This window comes from Anomaloglossus baeobatrachus, chromosome 8 (genome assembly GCF_048569485.1).
Source record: "Anomaloglossus baeobatrachus isolate aAnoBae1 chromosome 8, aAnoBae1.hap1, whole genome shotgun sequence".
NCBI classification, from domain to species: domain Eukaryota; kingdom Metazoa; phylum Chordata; class Amphibia; order Anura; family Aromobatidae; genus Anomaloglossus; species Anomaloglossus baeobatrachus.
The window spans coordinates 2,220,873-2,234,003 of NC_134360.1; the positions used below are offsets into that span (position 1 = coordinate 2,220,873).

Here is a 13,131-nt window from a genome sequence, read left to right on the forward strand (position 1 = left end):
TAGCAATCCTGGGGTGTAACCGGTGTGGCCGGATATATAATGTATAGCAATCCTGGGGTGTAACTTGTGTGGCCGGATATATAATGTATAGCAATCCTGGGGTGTAACTTGTGTGGCCGGTTATATAATGTATAGCAATCCTGGGGTGTAACCTGTGTGGCCGGACATATAATGTATAGCAATCCTGGGGTGTAACCGGTGTGGCCGGATATATAATGTATAGCAATCCTGGGGTGTAACTGGTGTGGCCCTATATATAATGTATAGCAATCCTGGGGTGTAACCGGTGTGGCCGGATATATAATGTATAGCAATCCTGGGGTGTAACTGGTGTGGCCCTATATATAATGTATAGCAATCCTGGGGTGTAACCGGTGTGGCCGGACAGGGCCCGAGATGTCAGGGGCCCTGACTGTGCAATATGAGGAGCTATTGGCCTGGATCGGGCCCCTATACTGTCTAGCACAGGGGCACCTTCTGCCTGTGTCCGCCAGAGGATGAATATGTTATAGTAATTGCTCTCTGCCAGGTTACATGGGGGCGGAGGTTATTGCCCAAACTGTGTAAAGGTGTCTCCTCCTGGCAGACATGATTGGGGGATCGGAGGTGATTGGGGGATCGGAGGTGATTGGGGGATCGGAGGCGACTGGGGGATCGGAGGCGATTGGGGGATCGGAGGCGATTGGGGGATCTGAGGCGATTGGGGGATCGGAGGCGATTGGGGGATTGGAGGTGTGTGGGGGGTCGGAGGTGATTGGGGGATCGGTTGTGATTGGGGGATCGGAGGCGATTGTGGGATCCGAGGCGATTGGGGGATCGGAGGCGATTGGGGGATCGGAGGCGATTGGGGGATCGGAGGTGATCGTCGGATCGGTTGTGATCGGGTGATTGGGCGATCTCTGCTCGGATTGAGACGGTTATATATATATATATATATACTGACTGCGCAGAGCTCTAGTGCGGAGCTCCGGTGTGCATCTTCTCCGCTTCTCCATCCATAAATAAGTCTGAGGTTTGCTGAGAGCAGGTGACTGCAGTTGTTCCCGATAATCAGCAGGATCTGGACCCGGTACCAGGTGGATACGATCGGCACATTGGCCCATGGTGTTACATCAGTTGTCACTGCTGATATGAAAAGGTTAGACATGTTGTGAAAACTGAGTGTGCATCGGTATTAGATGGATCTGGTCGTCTGCGGCAGCCGGTCTTCACTTCTGCACCTGGCATCCTAGGTGCCACAAGGCCACTCCAAACCATGACGTTTACTGCTGGTGTCCAGGATGACGGACCGTGGCTGATGGGAGCAGAACCGGCGGCTACAAAGTCCTGGCCAGGACACCCAGGCAGCATGAACACGATGGCTTCTCTGTAAGGCTATGTGCGCACTAGGCGTTTTTGCCGCGTTTTTAGCGGCGTTTTTTACCGCGTTTTTGTGCTGAAAACGCAGTGACATTGCTTCCCCAGCAATGTCAATGGGTTTTCATAAGTGCTGTCCCCACACAGCGTTTTTTTTTAGCTGCGTTTTTGTGGTGACCACAAAAATGCAGCATGTCAATTATTTCTGCGTTTTCCACTGCGTTTTTCACTCATTGAATTCAATGAGATGTTAAAAACGCAATGAAAAACGCATATAGCCGCGTTTCTATGACTAAAAACGCAGCTATACACGCAAGGGGTGGGCACTACAGTGACGTGTACAGGAAGAGGATTCCTTCTGTTGGTAAACACAGAAGCATGAATCCTCCCGGTACCGTCACCGCTGCTTCCACCTCCCGTCCTGTGCATGTCAGCTCCGTGCGGCGCCATGTCTGGGCGGGAGGTGGAGGCAGCGGCGAAAACCAAAGTGAACAGTAGAAAAATAAAAAAATGTCATATATACTCACCTGTCCGCAGGGTCCGGTGCAATGCCCGCTCCCATCTCCTCCCGGTCCCGCCGCTCTGGCTGTGTGCAGTCTCCCCGGGGCAGGACCTTGCTTGCAGGACCTGGCGAGGGATCACCTGATGCAGTCACCTGACGCATCAGCTGATCGTAGTCTCGCCGGCTTTTTCGTGCCCGGCCGGCTATCAGCTGATCCTGCCGTCAGGGGACTTCATCAGCTGATTACCGGCAGCTCTTGCAGCGATCGGACGGGATCAGACTCCTGTCCAATCGATCGCTGCAGGAGCTGCCGGTAATCAGCACAGCACATAAGTGAGTATTATTTTTTTTTTTTCTACTGATGCATCTGCTGATTGTATAACCGGCTTTTATACAATCAGCTGATGTGTGATGTGATTCAGGCTTTTGAACCTGACACATCATCTGATCGCTTTGCCTTCCAGCAAACCGATCAGATGATATTGGATCCGGATTGGACGGCGCGGGACCCTGACCCAGGATTACTGCGGAGGGGGGTTAATTTCAATAAAGATGGAGTCACTAATTGTGTTGTGTTTTATTTCTAATAAAAATATTTTTCTGTGTGTTGTGTTTTTTTTTTTATCATTACTAGAAATTCATGGTGGCCATGTCTAATATTGGCGTGACACCATGAATTTCGGGCTTAGGGCTAGCTGATAATATACAGCTAGCCCTAACTCCATTATTACCTAGCTAGCCACCCGGCATCAGGGCAGCTAGAAGAGTTGGATACAGCGCCAGAAGATGGCGCTTCTATGAAAGCGCCATTTTCTGGGGTGGCTGCGGACTGCAATTCGCAGTGGGGGTGCCCAAAAAGCATGGGCACCCTGCACTGTGGATTCCAATCCCCAGCTGCCTAGTTGTACCCGGCTGGACTCAAAAATTAGGCGAAGCCCACGTCATTTTTTTTTTTTAATTATTTCATGAAATAATTAAAAAAAAAGGGCTTCTCTATATTTTTGGTTCCCAGCCGGGTACAAATAGGCAGCTGGGGGTTGGGGGCAGCCCGTATCTGCCTGCTGTACCCGGCTAGCATAGAAAAATATGGCGAAGCCCATGTCATTTTTTTTTCTTTTTGGGCAAAAAACTGCATACAGTCCTGGATGGAGGCTGCTGAGCCTTGTAGTTCTGCAGCTGCTGCCTGCTCTCCTGCATACACTAGTGAATGGAGGATGCTGAGACTTGTAGTTCTGCAGCTGCTGCCTGCTCTCCTGCATACACTAGTGAATGGAGGATGCTGAGACTTGTAGTTCTGCAGCTGCTGTCTGCTCTCCTGCATACACTAGTGAATGGAGGATGCTGAGACTTGTAGTCCTGCAGCTGCTGTCTGCTCTCCTGCATACACTAGTGAATGGAGGATGCTGAGACTTGTAGTTCTGCAGCTGCTGTCTGCTCTCCTGCATACACTAGTGAATGGAGGATGCTGAGACTTGTAGTTCTGCAGCTGCTGTCTGCTCTCCTGCATACACTAGTGAATGGAGGATGCTGAGACTTGTAGTTCTGCAGCTGCTGCCTGCTCTCCTGCATACACTAGTGAATGGAGGATGCTGAGACTTGTAGTTCTGCAGCTGCTGTCTGCTCTCCTGCATACACTAGTGAATGGAGGATGCTGAGACTTGTAGTCCTGCAGCTGCTGTCTGCTCTCCTGCATACACTAGTGAATGGAGGATGCTGAGACTTGTAGTTCTGCAGCTGCTGTCTGCTCTCCTGCATACACTAGTGAATGGAGGATGCTGAGACTTGTAGTTCTGCAGCTGCTGCCTGCTCTCCTGCATACACTAGTGAATGGAGGATGCTGAGACTTGTAGTTCTGCAGCTGCTGTCTGCTCTCCTGCATACACTAGTGAATGGAGGATGCTGAGACTTGTAGTCCTGCAGCTGCTGTCTGCTCTCCTGCATACACTAGTGAATGGAGGATGCTGAGACTTGTAGTTCTGCAGCTGCTGCCTGCTCTCCTGCATTCACTAGTGAATGGAGGATGCTGAGACTTGTAGTTCTGCAGCTGCTGCCTGCTCTCCTGCATACACTAGTGAATGGAGGATGCTGAGACTTGTAGTTCTGCAGCTGCTGTCTGCTCTCCTGCATACACTAGTGAATGGAGGATGCTGAGACTTGTAGTTCTGCAGCTGCTGTCTGCTCTCCTGCTTACACTAGTGAATGGAGGATGCTGAGCCTTGTAGTCCTGCACCTGCTGTCTGCTCTCCTGCATACACTAGTGAATGGAGGATGCTGAGACTTGTAGTTCTGCAGCTGCTGTCTGCTCTCCCGCATACACTAGTGAATGGAGGATGCTGAGACTTGTAGTTCTGCAGCTGCTGTCTGCTCTCCTGCATACACTAGTGAATGGAGGATGCTGAGACTTGTAGTTCTGCAGCTGCTGTCTGCTCTCCTGCTTACACTAGTGAATGGAGGATGCTGAGACTTGTAGTTCTGCAGCTGCTGTCTGCTCTCCTGCATACACTAGTGAATGGAGGATGCTGAGACTTGTAGTTCTGCAGCTGCTGCCTGCTCTCCTGCATACACTAGTGAATGGAGGATGCTGAGACTTGTAGTTCTGCAGCTGCTGTCTGCTCTCCTGCATACACTAGTGAATGGAGGATGCTGAGACTTGTAGTTCTGCAGCTGCTGTCTGCTCTCCTGCTTACACTAGTGAATGGAGGATGCTGAGCCTTGTAGTCCTGCACCTGCTGTCTGCTCTCCTGCATACACTAGTGAATGGAGGATGCTGAGACTTGTAGTTCTGCAGCTGCTGTCTGCTCTCCTGCATACACTAGTGAATGGAGGATGCTGAGACTTGTAGTTCTGCAGCTGCTGTCTGCTCTCCTGCATACACTAGTGAATGGAGGATGCTGAGACTTGTAGTTCTGCAGCTGCTGTCTGCTCTCCTGCATACACTAGTGAATGGAGGATGCTGAGCCTTGTAGTTCTGCAGCTGCTGTCTGCTCTCCTGCATACACTAGTGAATGGAGGATGCTGAGACTTGTAGTTCTGCAGCTGCTGTCTGCTCTCCTGCATACACTAGTGAATGGAGGATGCTGAGACTTGTAGTTCTACAGCTGCTGTCTGCTCTCCTGCATACACTAGTGAATGGAGGATGCTGAGACTTGTAGTTCTGCAGCTGCTGTCTGCTCTCCTGCATACACTAGTGAATGGAGGATGCTGAGACTTGTAGTTCTGCAGCTGCTGCCTGCTCTCCTGCATTCACTAGTGAATGGAGGATGCTGAGACTTGTAGTTCTGCAGCTGCTGTCTGCTCTCCTGCATACACTAGTGAATGGAGGATGCTGAGACTTGTAGTTCTGCAGCTGCTGTCTGCTCTCCTGCATACACTAGTGAATGGAGGATGCTGAGACTTGTAGTTCTGCAGCTGCTGTCTGCTCTCCTGCATACAATGAACATTTTGAAGAAGGAAATGACATCAGACCTTTTTTTTTTTTTTTTTTTCATCAACAATCTTTAATGGCATTGTGCACTGATTAAAAACGCAGTGAGCAAAAACGCAGCAAAAAACGCACCAAATCGCGGCAAAAACGCATGCGTTTTTGCCGCGTTTTTTTTTAGCCGCGGGTGCGTTTTTAGACAAAAACGCACATAAAAACGCAGCATGAAAAAAACGCCTAGTGCGCACATACCCTAATAAGGACCAGTGTAAATAATATGAGGCCATCGTGCTCACTGGGTCACCGTATCCTCCTCACATATCTGCTTATCCGGGCGAGGTGCTCCCCCATACACAATAGACTAACCATGACCAAAGCCACCGATATCGATAGGTTTGACCAACAGTGTAATGTGTACACTGAGGATTGTCAGAAGAGATAAGGATCCGGCATGGCTGATTTAGATGCGCTGATCCTAAGAGAAACCGCCACCAGAGATGTGATAGAGAACATAGGATCCGTCATCAGCGCGCGCGACATCATAGCGAGCGCCATCCCAGCGAGTATCATCCCAGCGAGCGTCATCATAGCAAGCGCCATCCCATCAAGCGCCATCCCATCGAGCGTCATCCCATCGAGCGTCATCCCATCGAGCGCCATCCCAGCGAGCGTCATCCCATCGAGCGCCATCCCATCGAGCGCCATCATAGCGAGCGCCATCATAGCGAGTGCCATCATAGCAAGCGCTATCCCAGCGAGCGCCATCCCAGCGAGCGCCATCATAGCGAGCATCATCCCAGTGAGCATCATCCCAGTGAGCGTCATCATAGCAAGCGCCATCCCATCAAGCGCCATCCCATCGAGCGCCATCATAGCGAGCGCCATCCCAGCGAGCACTATCCCAGCGAGCATCATCCCAGCGAGCGTCATCATAGCAAGCGCCATCCCAGCGAGCACCATCATAGCAAGCGCAATCCCAGCGAGCCCCATCCCATCGAGCGCCATCATAGCGAGCGCCATCCCAGCGAGCACTATCCCAGCGAGCATCATCCCAGCGAGCGTCATCATAGCAAGCGCCATCCCAGCGAGCACCATCATAGCAAGCGCAATCCCATCGAGCGCCATCCCATCGAGCGCCATCATAGCGAGCGCCATCCCAGCGAGCACTATCCCAGCGAGCATCATCCCAGCGAGCGTCATCATAGCAAGCGCCATCCTAGCAAGCGCCATCCCAGCGAGCACCATCATAGCAAGCGCAATCCCAGCTAGCCCCATCCCAGCGAGCGTCATCATAAGGAGCGCCATCCCAGCAAGCGTCATCATAGCGAGTGCCATCCTAGCGAGCGCCATCCCAGCGAGCGTCATCATAGCGAGCACCATCCCAGCGAGCGCCATTATAGCGAGCTCCATCATAGCGAGCGCCATCCCAGCGACCTCCATCATAGCGAGCGCCATCCCAGCGAGCTCAATCATAGCGAGTGCCATCATAGCGAGCTCCATCCCAGCGAGCTCAATCACAGCGAGCTCAATCATAGCGAGCTCAATCATAGCGAGCTCAATCATAGCGACCTCCATCCCAGCGAGCGCCATCATAGCGAGCGCCATCATAGCGAGCTCCATCCCAGCGAGCGCCATCATAGCGAGCGCCATCATAGCGAGCTCCATCCCAGCGAGCGCCATCATAGCGAGCTCCATCCCAGCGACCTCCATCCCAGCGAGCGCCATCATAGTGAGCTCTATCCCAGCGAGCTCAATCATAGCGAGCTCCATCCCAGCGACCTCCATCCTAGCAAGCGCCATCATAGCGAGCTCCATCCCAGCGCCATCATAGCGAGCGCCATCCCAGAGCGCCCCTGTGTGTGTGAGAAACGGCAGAGATATCTGAAGGCCCAGAAGATGTCCTGACGAAAAATAGTGAAAAAATCCAGCATCCGTCAAATATAATGAAGCTAGCTGTAATAACCGGCGCTGCCCGGGATAGTAACGAAGTGTCTCTCTCACTCTCCCTAACTCCCACTCTCTCTCTGCCTGTCTCTGTCTGCCTGCTTCTCTCTCTCTGCCTGTCTCTGTCTGCCTGCTTCTCTCTCTCTGCCTGTCTCTGTCTGCCTGCTTCTCTCTCTCTGCCTGTCTGTCTGCCTGCTTCTCTCTCTCTGCCTGTCTCTGTCTGCCTGCTTCTCTCTCTCTGCCTGTCTCTGTCTGCCTGCTTCTCTCTCTCTGCCTGTCTCTGTCTGCCTGCTTCTCTCTCTCTGCCTGTCTCTGTCTGCCTGCTTCTCTCTCTCTGCCTGTCTCTGTCTGCCTGCTTCTCTCTCTCTGCCTGTCTCTGTCTGCCTGCTTCTCTCTCTCTGCCTATCTCTGTCTGCCTGCTTCTCTCTCTCTGCCTGTCTCTGTCTGCCTGCTTCTCTCTCTCTGCCTGTCTCTGTCTGCCTCCTTCTCTCTCTCTGCCTGTCTCTGTCTGCCTCCTTCTCTCTCTCTGCCTGTCTCTGTCTGCCTCCTTCTCTCTCTCTGCCTGTCTCTGTCTGCCTCCTTCTCTCTCTCTGCCTGTCTCTGTCTGCCTCCTTCTCTCTCTCTGCCTGTCTCTGTCTGCCTGCTTCTCTCTCTCTTCCTGTCTCTGTCTGCCTCCTTCTCTCTCTCTGCCTATCTCTGTCTGCCTGCTTCTCTCTCTCTGCCTGTCTCTGTCTGCCTGCTTCTCTCTCTCTGCCTGTCTCTGTCTGCCTGCTTCTCTCTCTTTGCCTGTCTCTGTCTGCCTGCTTCTCTCTCTCTGCCTGTCTCTGTCTGCCTCCTTCTCTCTCTCTGCCTGTCTCTGTCTGCCTGCTTCTCTCTCTCTGCCTGTCTCTGTCTGCCTCCTTCTCTCTGCCTGTCTCTGTCTGCCTCCTTCTCTCTCTCTGCCTGTCTCTGTCTGCCTCCTTCTCTCTCTCTGCCTGTCTCTGTCTGCCTGCTTCTCTTTCTCTCTCTGCCTGTCTCTGTCTGCCTGCTTCTCTCTCTCTGCCTGTCTCTGTCTGCCTGCTTCTCTCTCTCTGCCTGTCTCTGTCTGCCTGCTTCTCTCTCTTTGCCTGTCTCTGTCTGCCTGCTTCTCTCTCTCTGCCTGTCTCTGTCTGCCTCCTTCTCTCTCTCTGCCTGTCTCTGTCTGCCTGCTTCTCTCTCTCTGCCTGTCTCTGTCTGCCTCCTTCTCTCTCTCTGCCTGTCTCTGTCTGCCTCCTTCTCTCTCTCTGCCTGTCTCTGTCTGCCTCCTTCTCTCTCTCTGCCTGTCTCTGTCTGCCTGCTTCTCTTTCTCTCTCTGCCTGTCTCTGTCTGCCTGCTTCTCTTTCTCTCTCTGCCTGTCTCTGTCTGCCTCCTTCTCTCTCTCTGCCTGTCTCTGTCTGCCTGCTTCTCTCTCTCTGCCTGTCTCTGTCTGCCTGCTTCTCTCTCTCTGCCTGTCTCTGTCTGCCTGCTTCTCTCTCTCTCTCTCTGCCTGTCTCTGTCTGCCTGCTTCTCTCTCTCTCTCTGCCTGTCTCTGTCTGCCTGCTTCTCTCTCTCTGCCTGTCTCTGTCTGCCTGCTTCTCTCTCTCTGCCTGTCTCTGTCTGCCTGCTTCTCTCTCTCTTCCTGTCTCTGTCTGCCTCCTTCTCTCTCTCTGCCTATCTCTGTCTGCCTGCTTCTCTCTCTCTTCCTGTCTCTGTCTGCCTCCTTCTCTCTCTCTTCCTGTCTCTGTCTGCCTCCTTCTCTCTCTCTGCCTATCTCTGTCTGCCTGCTTCTCTCTCTCTGCCTGTCTCTGTCTGCCTGCTTCTCTCTCTCTGCCTGTCTCTGTCTGCCTGCTTCTCTCTCTCTGCCTGTCTCTGTCTGCCTGCTTCTCTCTCTCTGCCTGTCTCTGTCTGCCTCCTTCTCTCTCTCTGCCTGTCTCTGTCTGCCTGCTTCTCTCTCTCTGCCTGTCTCTGTCTGCCTCCTTCTCTCTCTCTGCCTGTCTCTGTCTGCCTCCTTCTCTCTCTCTGCCTGTCTCTGTCTGCCTCCTTCTCTCTCTCTGCCTGTCTCTGTCTGCCTGCTTCTCTTTCTCTCTCTGCCTGTCTCTGTCTGCCTGCTTCTCTTTCTCTCTCTGCCTGTCTCTGTCTGCCTCCTTCTCTCTCTCTGCCTGTCTCTGTCTGCCTGCTTCTCTCTCTCTGCCTGTCTCTGTCTGCCTGCTTCTCTCTCTCTGCCTGTCTCTGTCTGCCTGCTTCTCTCTCTCTCTCTCTGCCTGTCTCTGTCTGCCTGCTTCTCTCTCTCTCTCTCTGCCTGTCTCTGTCTGCCTGCTTCTCTCTCTCTCTCTCTGCCTGTCTCTGTCTGCCTGCTTCTCTCTCTCTCTGCCTGTCTCTGTCTGCCTCCTTCTCTCTCTCTGCCTGTCTCTGTCTGCCTCCTTCTCTCTCTCTGCCTGTCTCTGTCTGCCTCCTTCTCTCTCGCTGCCTGTCTCTGTCTGCCTGCTTCTCTCTCTCTGCCTGTCTCTGTCTGCCTGCTTCTCTCTCTCTGCCTGTCTCTGTCTGCCTGCTTCTCTCTCTCTGCCTGATTCTCTCTCTTAGCTTGTGTCTTAGCCTTAGGGGTGCTTCACACACAGCGAGCTCGCTGCCGAGATCGCTGCTGAGTCACGCTTTTTGTGACGCAGCAGTGACCTCATTAGCGATCTCGCTGTGTGTGACAATGAGCAGCGATCTGGCCCCTGCTGCGAGATCGCTGCTCGTTACACACAGCCCTGGTTCGTTTTCTTCAAAGGCGCTCTCCCACTGTGACACACAGGATCGCTGTGTAATTAACCCGATGTGTACTGTAGCTAGGAGAGCAAGGAGCCAGCGCTCAGTGTGCGTGGCTCCCTGCTCCCTGCACACACAGCTAAGCGGTGTGCGCTGGTAACTAATGTAAACATCGGGTAACCATACCCGATGTTTACCTTAGTTACCAGTCTCCGCAGCTTCCAGACGGCGGCTCCGTGCAAGCGCAGCGTCGCTTGCACGTCGCTGCTGGCTGGGGGCTGTTCACTGGTCGCTGGTGAGATCTGCCTGTTTGACAGCTCACCAGCGACCATGTAGCGATGCAGCAGCGATCCTAACCAGGTCAGATCGCTGGTCGGATCGCTGCTGCATCGATAAGTGTGAAGGTACCCTTAGTCTGTGTGTGTGTCTGTCGCTCTGTCATTCTGTGTGTCTGTCTCTGTGTGTATCTCATTGTGTGTGTCTCTGTGTCTCTCTGTCTGTCTGTGTGTCTGTGCCTTTGTATATCTCTGTTTCTGTGTCTGTCTCTGTCTCTATGTGTCCATATTTTTGTGTCTGTCTCTCTGACTCTGTGTGTGCATCTCTCTCTCTCTCTCTCTCTCTCTGTATCTGTGTGTGTGTCTGTGTATGTCTCTGTGTCTCTCTGTCTCTGTGTGTGCATCTCTCTCTCTGTATGTCTGTGTGTCTGTGTGTGTCTCAGTGTGTGCCACTGTGTATCTATGTCTCTGTGTGTGTCTGTCTGTGTGTCTCTGTCTCTATGTTTGTGTCTGTGTTTCTGTCTCTGTCTCTGTGTGTCTGTCTGTGTATGTCTCTGTCTCTTTGTGTCTCTGTGTGTCTCTGTATCAGTCTCTGTGTCTCTGTGTGTGTGACTCTGTGCGTCTCTGTATCAATCTCTGTGTGTCTCACTCTGTGTCTGTCTCTCTCTAAAATTAAAAGTGTTCATTGTGTGTATTACCAACAACGCAGAGGAATGGATCCGTGCTGAATGCCAAGCGGCCGATCAATGCCGGGCGGCCGATCAATGCCGGTCGGCCCATCAATGCCGTTCGGCCCATCAATGCCGGTCGGCCCATCAATGCCGGTCGGCCCATCAATGCCGTTCGGCCCATCAATGCCGTTCGGCCCATAAATGCCGGTCGGCCCATCAATGCCGGTCGGCCCATCAATGCCGGTCGGCCCATCAATGCCGTTCGGCCCATCAATGCCGGTCGGCCCATCAATGCCGGTCGGCCCATCAATGCCGGTCGGCCCATCAATGCCGTTCGGCCCATCAATGCCGTTCGGCCCATCAATGCCGTTCGGCCCATCAATGCCGTTCGGCCCATCAATGCCGTTCGGCCCATCAATGCCGTTCGGCCCATCAATGCCGTTCGGCCCATCAATGCCGGTCGGCCCATCAATGCCGGTCGGCCCATCAATGCCGGTCGGCCCATCAATGCCGTTCGGCCCATCAATGCCGTTCGGCCCATCAATGCCGTTCAGCCCATCAATGCCGGTCGGCCCATCAATGCCGTTCGGCCCATCAATGCCGGTCGGCCCATCAATGCCGGTCGGCCCATCAATGCCGGTCGGCCCATCAATGCCGGTCGGCCCATCAATGCCGGTCGGCCCATCAATGCCGGTCGGCCCATCAGTGCCGGGGGGCCATCAATGCCGGGGGGCCATCAATGCCGGTCGGCCCATCAATGCGGGGGGCCATCAATGCCGGGGGGCCATCAATGCCGGGGGGCCCATCAATGCGGGGGGCCATCAATGCAATCAGTCCCCATCTCTTTCCTTTATGGAGAAAGGGCAGACATAAAGCTTTCTAGCGTAATCCAGTGTCGTATTATAAAGCGCCACCATGGATTATGTGTAATAAAACCTGCTTATATCTAGTAATACTAAAGATACTACATTCACAGATGCAAGAATACTTTACGTTTTGAGGAACATTTATGTCAGATTTATTAACCTGTGCTGCGCCGGTGGAGCTCCACATGGGGACGTTCAGATGAAATATTCTGGTAAATGACGTCCATACACTTGACGCACTGCATTTCCCCATTGAAGCTGTACTATATATTGATTATTGTTATTGTTATTATTGTTGTTATTATTATTGCTGCTGCTCCTGATTCTGGAACAGTTTTTCGTTTTTTGTGGGCACCTTTGTTCTATAGTTATGCTCCCCGGTAATAAAGGTGCAGATTTACCCTTCACCCACCGGGCGTGTATCACAGAGGCGCAGCCATGTCTTGATTGGCCAGTGACACAGGAAAACGTAAGAAGCGGCCATTGCTTAAAATGAAAAGTACACTGTGCAGCAACACTCCGGAATATTCCGGTCAACGTCATTTTGAAATAAAATAGCACAGAAAAAGAAGAAACTGTCCCAGAATCAGTGGATCAGCGGCAATAATAAATCAAGTGAAAGCCGCTATTAAAGAGCTTCACAGATTGATGGTTAGGGGTCCATCACAAGGAGTGCGTCCCCACGGCCCGCTGACCCCGCTCACCACTGTCCTTACCAAGCAGGGGGAGGGTAATGGCTTGGGGGAAGGCGGCGGACGCCTGTGAGTCCATTGTGATATGGTGGGTTCCTCATATTCGGGATCCTCATCTCATGGCCGGAGGGGGGGACGATTACACCTTCACTTTAGAGGACCAGTCCTGTGTTATACCGATAACCCATTCAGGCCATTGGACACGGTGTAACGTTCTGTTTCCCCTGTGGAGGCGCTGCAGAACAATTTAATACTTATTTACAAGTTTTCCCAAGTAACACATTGGAGTCTCAATTTGGGGTCATAATGATCCGCTTATTGCCTGGGGCCGCTGACGAAGGATCGGTACCAAGTAAAGACCCCCATATAATGTTCACTCCCCGTTTGTGGTTTAGTACGAATCGTCTTCATCTGAACTATGGCCAACCATCAAACTGATGCTTTACGGATATTATTATGGGTTGGCTTTAAAATGTTTGATGGGATTTTGATCTGTAGTTATTGTCGCACCATTTGTAATTAGGAAGAACTCCTCGTTGGTTATGGTTAATTACAAATAGCATGTAAGCCTCATGTGTAAATATTCTGCCTAAATCCTAGTTTCCCTGCAGCGTTATCTCCCAGCCGGGCGGCTAAACGCGTCTCCTGTGCTTCTGTCT

General features: G+C 52.4%; 1 protein-coding gene across 6 annotated transcripts in view; it reads left to right on the forward strand.

The window, feature by feature from the left end:
* The window catches only part of IQSEC1 (IQ motif and Sec7 domain ArfGEF 1), a 1,387,106-nt gene that overhangs the window by 1,310,007 nt on the left and 63,968 nt on the right, over positions 1 to 13,131 (forward strand). The window lies entirely within an intron of this gene.